At 45.1% G+C, this 9612-nt stretch overlaps 1 pseudogene; it reads right to left on the bottom strand.

The window, feature by feature from the left end:
* Positions 1-460: 460 nt before the first annotated feature.
* Positions 461-1727, bottom strand: LOC142574655 (uncharacterized; annotated as a pseudogene).
* Between the last annotated feature and the right edge of the window lie 7885 nt (positions 1728-9612).

The raw sequence follows: 9612 nt of genomic DNA on the forward strand, positions 1-9612 counted from the left end.
GTGTAATTTTTTCACTGCAGCCCTTTTTATTTATTTATTTTTTTTGTAGTTGAGAACCATATTTTAGGCTATGATGGAAAATACAATGTACCTTTTCTCAGAAACAAGAAAGAGCATGAGCGTGAAATTTTGCACAATAATTCCCTATAATAGTGGGTTTAACTGGAACCTTGAAAAAATGCTTTCTCGCATTCATGTCACAAGAAAAAAAAAATATTGCCGTCACATGTCTCGTACCGTGGAGGGTCTTTCTAATAATCTTTTTTAAATTATAACTGAGTGATGTTTTTCGAACATTTAGCTTCAGATTACTGACAAGGAATGTGGGTATAATCTGGGAAAATTTCAGCGTAATCGGCTGTATAGTTTTCCAGAAAAGGTACATCCAGTTTTTCAAAATTCTGAAAAAAGTGATTTTGAGAAAAACGCATTTTTATGTTTGCACCTGCACTACAACAGTTCAAAATGCACCAGCAGAGTACACACACATTGTGGCTTTTTTGGTGTCTTCCCCAAAGCCTTTCTTCATGTTTCTCTTTTTTCTGCGATGCTCCTTGCTTTCTGATAAGTTTCGGAACTCAGCCCTTTCAACACGCTGCTTGTCAAGCCGGTTAAGACCGACTGTACAGAACACACCTGGCGTGATCCCAAGCGTTTCCAAAAGAGCGATTCGTGCTTGATTTCCGTCATTGTACTACGCCACAGCAGCGCAAGTGGCAAATTTCAGCGTGTCAGTGCCAACAAATGTTTTTTTTTTTTGGACAGCGGCACCAAATCAGCTGATTCATTGACTCGTTAGTGTTTTGTGTCCTGCCGTGGAGGCACTTGCTCAGAAGGCCTGCATGGTGATGATAAAGCCTGAAACACTTGTTTGACTGCTTCGAGAACAGCAGTTGGCAGGCTGTTCTTATGGCGATATGCCTCAGCATTACCTTCACTGAGGGCATGGTTGTACCCACACCATGATGACGCTCCTTTGGGGCACAGTCCATGGTTGGGCTCTTCGTCAGTGGTAACTTATGAAAATAGATTGCTCACACGGCCTTTCGAATGCTTTCTAAGCTATCAGTGTTCTCATGAATGCCCTTGCCATAGTAAAATTGTAGGGAGTCAATATCCTTCTCTGTGAGACGGCCTCTCCCAGATAGTGGAAGTCCATCTGACAGCTTCTTACCTTTCAAACTAGTCTTCAGGTTTCTAATCCTAGTTCCCATACGCTTTTGCACGTGGCTGACACACTCGTGCTTTTCAATATCTTTGCTATATGGTTTCGCTTCTTTCACAGCAAAGTATGCCTTGCTGTCCCCGTCACCAATATATTTGCTGTACATCCCTCCATGTTTTTCAACAGACCGCGCAAAAATCTTCACAGCACCCGCAGCGTCCAAACCTCCAGACGGTCCAATGTGTGTTGCTTTGCACTCGCCTTGGCTGCTGTCACTGTGGAGATTTCGTGAACACAGATAGCAGAACTTAGTCTCCACTTGGAAGTCTAGTGCCTTGCCTGTGTCAGCTGAAATGAGTGTGACGACACCATGCTGGGATGAATGCCCTGTCTTCATCCAGGTTCCATCCACAGCAGCAGTGATTTCTTGTGGTTGGACACTGCCATGCATGTCAGCTTTTACCTCGTCAACGGCCCGGGTCATGCTTCGTGAAGCAACTGTCGCTGTTGCATGATGTAGGTGCGCCGTGTACGACGCAAATTTCGTAGGCGGCGGAGGCATGTTCATAAGAGCGCATATCACACGGCCAGCCAGCAGTCCTTTTCCACATGTCCGTAGCGCAAAAACAAAATGTTCATTTACCTCAAACAAGCCTCTTTGTGATCGCTCAGATGTCTTGAATGAGCTCGTCGCACCGCATTCATCGCAACAGACATTCATGGTGCACGCCAGTCCACTCCGCTCATCAATTTGTTCGTTTAGCTGAAGCTCACCTTTCACTCATTTCTTGCATAATGCCGACTCCTGTAGAAAGTCTCGAAGGATCTCAATGTACTGAAGCGGTAGCCTCTTCCACGCTGAATGTGTCACATGGCGCACTCGCCGCTATTTTTGAAAAACTAGCACTTCGACGCGGCGGCTCCCCGTTCGTTTCCTTCGTTGTAAATTGGTTGCCGCGAAACTTCCTCTTCCTCGTCCACTTCCCAACCGTTCTTACCATAATGAGGCAAAATACCCGGCAATACAATGTCAAATAACAGGAACGGAAGGTCCCCACAACAAAAAACAACCAGTAGGCTTCGGTTCGCTATAAAAGCACTTCTGATGGACAAATTTGCAATCGCAACTTATAAAGAATGCCAAAAGGTGAATATACTTAACAGATCTAACCATATTTATTATAAAAATTACGTAAACACTGAAAAAAATGACGGAAAACAAGATGTAAACAAACCCTCGCGTCTGTCATCTTTGAATACCAGGAGGCGCGGTTTTTGGCGCCGTTTTTAAATGGCTTAGAGCGCTCCTACGCACTCGCCGCTGCACTGTTTTGCTCCCCACAGTATCATTTCTTTATGATATAGAAAAATCCGTTTTTTGGTCGATTTAGCCTACTATACCCCCATGAAAAGCTCCTGAAACCAATTGGTATACACGGGAACATTCCAAATAATCAGCTAATCACAAGTTCGTTCATTGTCCACTTGAATTGCGGGCTTTTACGTAGATTATTTTATAGATTATTTTATTGTGAGGCACGCCGTAGTGGGGCACTCCAGAATAATCTTAACAACAGGGTTAAATGTGCCCCTTATGCACGGGACACGGGTGTTATTGCATTTTACCGGCTGCCGCCTCGATAAGCAGTTGTTTATTCAAAGGAAATGTGGGATAATGTGCAACCAAAGATTTAACATTGATATTAGTGTAATTGTGAAACACAACCACATTTCTTATTCATTCATTTATGCTTTTGATGAAATGTGTATTTCACGATAATAATCAAGGGAGTGGATTGATCAGGACAAAGGAGAGAAAAAGGGGAAACCTTGCAGCTGACGCGTTCCCACTGGTTATCCGAGAAACGGTGCCTACTATTGCAGTCTTACAGAGTGACTCGGCACCAAACTCGGTGTTCAGGAGGGGGGGAGGGAGGGCGGGGCTTGGTGCCACTTCGCTGTGCTCTCTAGCTGTGGCGGTGAGCTGAGAGTCGCGAATACGTTTCTAGCCGAGCCTTTCTTTTTTTTTATGGACGCTGTCTGAGCCGCGTCACTGAAGGTAGAGCGCATTGAATTGTGACCGTCAGCGAGCCGATTGGTGCTGTCCTACAGGTGCGATCAAATTAGCCGCTGCGCACGAACAAGGTGAGCATACCAGGTCACAGCGCGTACTTACAGAGAGATCGTGGCTCGAGAAAGCCGCTCAGATATTGGGTCATGCGATGGTGACGGGCAAGCATTCACATCGCTCATGCGCCTCTGCCAAAGGAGTAACAGCCGTACTCTTCAATATTACACATTTCGGTTTCCACATTTCTATAGTCTAGCATTCATTACGCTGAAGCAATAAGCGGCATCAATTCATGGCATTTTTAGAACCATTTATGAACTATTTCAGTGATCGGTTTCACGTAAGTCATTAGGATTAGTCGTTTGACTTCGTTGGTTGAGAAGAAAATTTGCCTAATTTTAGGCTTGCTTGTCTTATTACTACCTCGAATGGTTGAAAAAGGTATCTCACCGTGCTTACACAATCTCGAGGAAGCCACCTAATTATACCATCCTTCACAATGTTAAAGATTTGCGAGCGTAATTTTTGAAATAATTTGAAACCCAGCCTAACAGGCTTACTGTAGAACCATGGCCTCGCCCATTGATCACGAATTATTCCTACCTATACAAGCTCACACCATCTTTCACCTGCAGATTTTCTTATTTTGAGCACACGACACCTAATTCTCTCAAATATCATGTACGTTTTGTAGAAACAGGCGACGAAACTGAAAGCTGCGTTTGTAAGAGTGTACCTGCAGGCCAGCAATTAGTTCTGACGATGCCGGCCCTTCATATGCAGTGTCCCAAGTATCGTACACCAAGAGGTAGAAATATTCAAATGCCGTGCAACTGGACAGAACCAAGGCAATGTTTGCCGCCGCTTAGAGATACTCAGATTATTTTGGCCTTCCACCTAATTACATCATTAGTATGAAAAATAATCTTCTCAAATATTATTATTAGAATAAAAGTGTCAATGAGAAAATTGTACAGCAATGTGAAAAACTTGCAATACAGCATTCTGCTGCTGAACACGTGCTACATAAACGTCCTTTTCGAGCGTGAACGAAACCCACGAATACACGCAAGGTGTCTCGAGCGGCCAGTCGCGCGTCAATGTCGCGTATACTCTGGGCTTCTTTCACGATCGAAAAAAACACATTTAGGCGGCACGTATTCAGCACCATAAAGCTGTAACGGGTGTTTTTCACATTTCTCTACAGTGCTCTCATTGACACATTTAGTCTAATAATAATATTTGAGAAATTGATTATCTGTGAGACTAATTAGGTAATTTGGCGGAATGCGAAGGATAATCTGAGTATCTCCAAGGCACGACAAACAGCATTACCTTGGTTCTGTGCAGCTACGTGGCATTTGCATATTTTTCAAATTTTGCTTTATTATAGTTGGGACACCATGTGTACAGACAAGCGGTGTTTTAGGATGCGCTCAGAGAACGAATGAGAAGCTTAATGAAGCTCTGAAGCACTTAGACAGGCTATGTGGATATTCTGGAGGACTTTGACAACTCCCATGCGTGACCTCGCCGCTATAAATGTCTTCTGTATGGCTTCGCGAGGCAAACTATATGTTGATACTATTGTACACCAGATGCTCGTTTAGTAGCACGTCCCTGTTTGTTTAGCAATGTATCTAGAGAGTTTGTTAGGTTAGCCACGTTATGTTGCGCTGTTAGGGGCTCAGAAAAATTCCTGCGAAGTTGTGCAAGTTGCTTGCATCTTTTCATTATGCTAGTGCAGTTTCTCTTAGAAGTGTCTAATTGATTCATTGGATCACGGTGAGCACTAAATCTAATCAGTGAAGGTGTAAGTGAACGTATGTGCTTTCTCTCGGTGATATATTTCTGACTGGCCATCACACGAGTAACATCCGTATATTCGAAAAAAAATGCAATACATAGACAGAGTGCCCAATTCGCAGATGTGTACGTGTTTTTATGCCCAGATTTATACATTCTTGTGTTCAACATCTTTCAACTGTCAATTTAGCACCCTTCTTTGAGCAAATTCACGCCTTATGTGTGGTATATACCCTTATCATAGAGCGTTTTTAGGCAGAATGGGTGCTAAAACTGTGTACCCGTGGGTGAAAATACGAGAAACGCCCCAGTTAACACCCTTAAAGGTGTGAAAATGTTTAGTGCGAAGATCACGCCTTGGGCGCGGTTTACAGCAGCCGCCACGTACAGACGACACGCGCTACTCTGGCGCCATCTTGTAGGCATCGTCGCTGCAAAGCCATTCATGTACGGCTCTACGTTTCTCTCTTCACGCTTTTGCCATACCCTCCACTTCTGATTTCCTCCTCGCGCACCCTCCCCTTTCGCCACTGTTTTCATCCGGCGCTGAGCTTCACGTTCGCTCTCTTATTTCGCTGTGCTCGTTCGCGTGGTTACGAGGTAGGACGCCAATTAACGCTGACGCTCGCCGCAGGAACGGGCGCCTAAGAGCTGTGTTCTGAATCTTCGAACACCTATAGGAATCCAGGTACACCACCGCCATCGTATCAAATTTTGGTGGCCTTCGTTACTCGAAAATGCGTGAAGGGATATCCGAAGCCCCAAAAACCACAAACAACGCAAGCACTCAGGCTTCAAACCTTCTCACAAGTTGTAACAATGACGAATCTGATGCTACGGCTGTGGTATCCCCGGACATGGAAAAGCGGAATGCTTCTATTCACATGAAAGTGGTCAGAGGTGAAAAAGATGGTACATCATGGGAACGCGGCATAAGAAGCATTAGACAAAAGCGGTCTTGTGATCACATGGGCTTTTCCGAGCTCTCGCGTACGCAGGGGTATTTAACTCCATTTGCGCTCCGTTCTTTTTCTTTTCTTCTTTCTCATCGCTGAGAGCCTGTGCGAGGTATCTAAATATGCAATATGCAGTGTTATCCGATTACTCTCGTTGTGAAATTAACCAGAAGCTGAATGTGCAACCGGTAGTCCGGAATGTTTTACGGTGACCGTACGTTCGAGCACTTTTCTGTGGTGTGCACGCAGTTAGTGAACCAGATAGGGCGCAGTGGTGCGCAAACCGTCACATTACAATGCGCGTTTTGTGCCACAGTATAGGCGCATGGCTTCGCTGTTGTGCAGCAAGCTTTCTCTCATAAGGTATCTCAGTGTTGTCACCAACGATGCGAAAAGGATTTGCGCGTTCGTTAAAATATTTGCTGCGAATGCTCTATGGCTCTCTGTTACACCCCTAGAAAAGAGTTGTAAAAGAGGAATGGCACTTTTGCTAGTGCCCATACTGAATATACGCTATCATGACTCTAATTTTTGAATCTGCAGCCCATGAGCAGACAGTGCGCGGTAAGCAGGCGTGCTTCCGTTTGGCGAATGCGCAAAATCAGCGCAGTGCCGTTAGTACACCCCCACTTTATTGGCCGGCATTCTGCCAGCCAGCCAAGCCAGCGCCCGGTGCACTGCTGTCGAGCCGCTAAACCAGCGCTGGCCAAAGGTTGGCTACGGTGGTTTGTATGTGCAACTAAATCGTGCTGCCACCGTCCGACAGAGAGACGATAAACATGGCACGACCTATTGAACGACAACAAACACCTGGATAAATCAGCAGTTGATTGAGCTCGATGCGCCCAGCTATGTCCATAGTCGTGCGTGTTGCTAGAAAGGGCACTACAACGTGCTACTGAAAACAGTTCCCTCCGTTCGCAAGGCGCCTGCCACGGCACTGGTAATGGTATGCGAGGTTTCAGTGGTGGTTCCCCATTGGACAAATTTAATACCCGCTCCTGCTGCGTCAACGGATGCAGTACACCGCTGGTCACGCTGATTGCGCCGGGACGCTAAGGTATGTAAAACATCAATTTTTCAGTAGCGTTTCAGCTGCCTCCAGACGCACGACTACGCCAGCAATTGGATCCTGTGTTTATGAAGGCTCTCCAGCCGGCGTAGCGTAACTGAGACGCGTCTGCCTGCGCGCGCGCCCTACGCCATACTTTAGCCGTCGCCTTTAGGAGAGCCTTAGCTAAAACATTTCATCACTTTGAGGTCGGAACATCGACAGCGCCCTTTATGCCACGCATTTAGTGTCACAACCACGCTTAAGCGATTCCACGTCAATAGCAGCGAAGCATGCTGAGACGCGGCCACTTTTTGCTTATGCGCTTTCCTAAAAACTGCGGAAGACAGCTCAACTGTTTTCGGTGGGGCGAATGTAATAAAGCAGAAATATAGTGCACAGACTTCAAAACGGCAAAGCGACGCTTACTGTGCTAATACTTTCGTGGCCAACAGTTTTGTGGGCTACTGCTCTTGGCCACTGTCAGAAACATTCCAAATATCATGCTTTTGATTACTCTATGGAAATAATCCTTCTACCTTTTGAAAACACGTTGCTGGTAAGGGATTCCTCTCTTCGAAGATGTAAACACGGTTCTCGGCCTCTTCATCGGAACGAAGCTTCGGTGCGGTGAAAGAAATCACCATAATGTACGCCTTTTGCTGGGGATAAGAAAACCATTCAATAGACCTAATCATTTTTGTGCGACGTGTCCCCGTAGCTTTTAGAATTCACACTTAATCGTATGTGATGATTGACTGATTACTATCATGTGACGCTGAACGTTGAGCATTAAAGTAGTAGTTGATTTCTACTGTTTCCCCTTGTCTACTTTTCGTTGTCGTCCATTTTGCCTAAGCATCGTTTGACCAGTAATGTTTTTTTGGCTCCTACAAAGAGCGCTAACAAATATCTGGAGTTGGCACTATCGACGCAATATACAGCACTTAGATGCGGAAAAGCAAATGACAAGCAAAGTGATTTGCGACTTAAATTTGCAATTAGCCAACGCCGACGTGTTAAACGAACATCAAAACTACCTTAAAGGGACTGACAACTGGACAGAATGTGTTGTGAGACGTTGACGCAAATGAAATGAGCATGATTTATAGTGCTGAAATCAAGTACACGGTTAACAATTTAAGTAGGAATTGTTATTTTAATATGCCAAAGAAAGTCTCCAAAACCAGTGCGCGGCCTGGCGAGGAAATTTTGCTACTCCGAATGTAGTATATGAGATTAAATACTTAAGTAGGCTGTAACTAGATGCATCTTACCTTTTATTTAATACTGCGATTCCCATATTATTAGACGCTTGCGCTTCACTCTATGCTTATTACGAAATAGGGAAGTCCACGCTAAGGAGCGGCAAACGCGTCCCGTAATGCACGAGTTTGCGAGTAAGTACCCAAAGTTGTGAGGTCTCCCTGTGGGATACAAAATTCGCTTGGCTAATTGCGCCGTAAATGGTTGTCATAACTACACTGTTAGCGCACCCGTGGCTACGGCAACACGCTGACCTGCGTATCAGGCGTAAAATAAGCAACGTTTTGCTTTCGAGAACCTCACTTGGCTTGGCTAAGAACACTCTTGAGAGCTTAATGACCAAAATAGCTGGACAGGAAAACGAAGACAGCACGTGTCTATTGCTGTAGGATTAATTTACCTCTTCGGAAAACATGCATCGTAGGCACGTCGGCTAGATAAACAAAACAATACTTTCTCACAGCTGCGGCCGCCCTTGTCGTCTGCCTCCTGCCAGCGTATAATAGCTATCGCGCTCACCAGTCATTGCTGTTTCCAGTATACTTCCAGTGAAAGACTACATCTTCACTGAAGATTAAAAAAATTCTGTTAGAAATGAACCACGGCATTTTCCGCGTTGCCGCTTCATGATTAGATACTCGAACCGATAAGCTTTCCATTACAATAAAGAAAATGAGTACCATAAATATTGGTTGTCACTCACTTGAAGCCTCCTCTAGTGTCAGCGAAAAGACAAGTTAGAAAATTTTTTTTTCGTGAGTACATCATTTCTTCTCGTAAGTGTACTTTCCAAGCACGTGATATCACAGAACCAAACGTCTTTGGGAACAAATTCTGCAGGAAAATTTTGCTTAGATGGGCGATTTCGCACGAGGGTGAATAAAATATTCTCTCAGCCGTATGCGACATGATAATATCGAAATAGAAGCACTCTCGGCGGAGCGATTCTCGGAAATGCAGTAATTACCTGGCGTCTACCGGTACGTGTGGTCATTTGGGATGCTGAACAGCTTCCACGCTCGTATGCATTCTAAAGAACCACCGTAAGAGAAAGGAAGCCCTCTTCATTGGATAAGATTCACAAAACCTCTCGGAAGCATTGCACGTAAAGGTCGTCTCGGACAAAGTGACCTACACCGTGGCCCTCCCTGGACGAGGAAGAAAGCAACGAGACATCGCCCCATGTTACGTGTGAGGAGGGAGAAAACACTCGTGATTCTCAACAAGGTCCCGTTTCCGCGCGACAGTCCTTGAACCAGTTAGTTCCGGAGGTTTTCGCTAGAAACGCCCGTATCAT

The sequence above is a fragment of the Dermacentor variabilis genome, chromosome 3 (assembly GCF_050947875.1).
Source record: "Dermacentor variabilis isolate Ectoservices chromosome 3, ASM5094787v1, whole genome shotgun sequence".
Lineage (NCBI taxonomy): Eukaryota > Metazoa > Arthropoda > Arachnida > Ixodida > Ixodidae > Dermacentor > Dermacentor variabilis.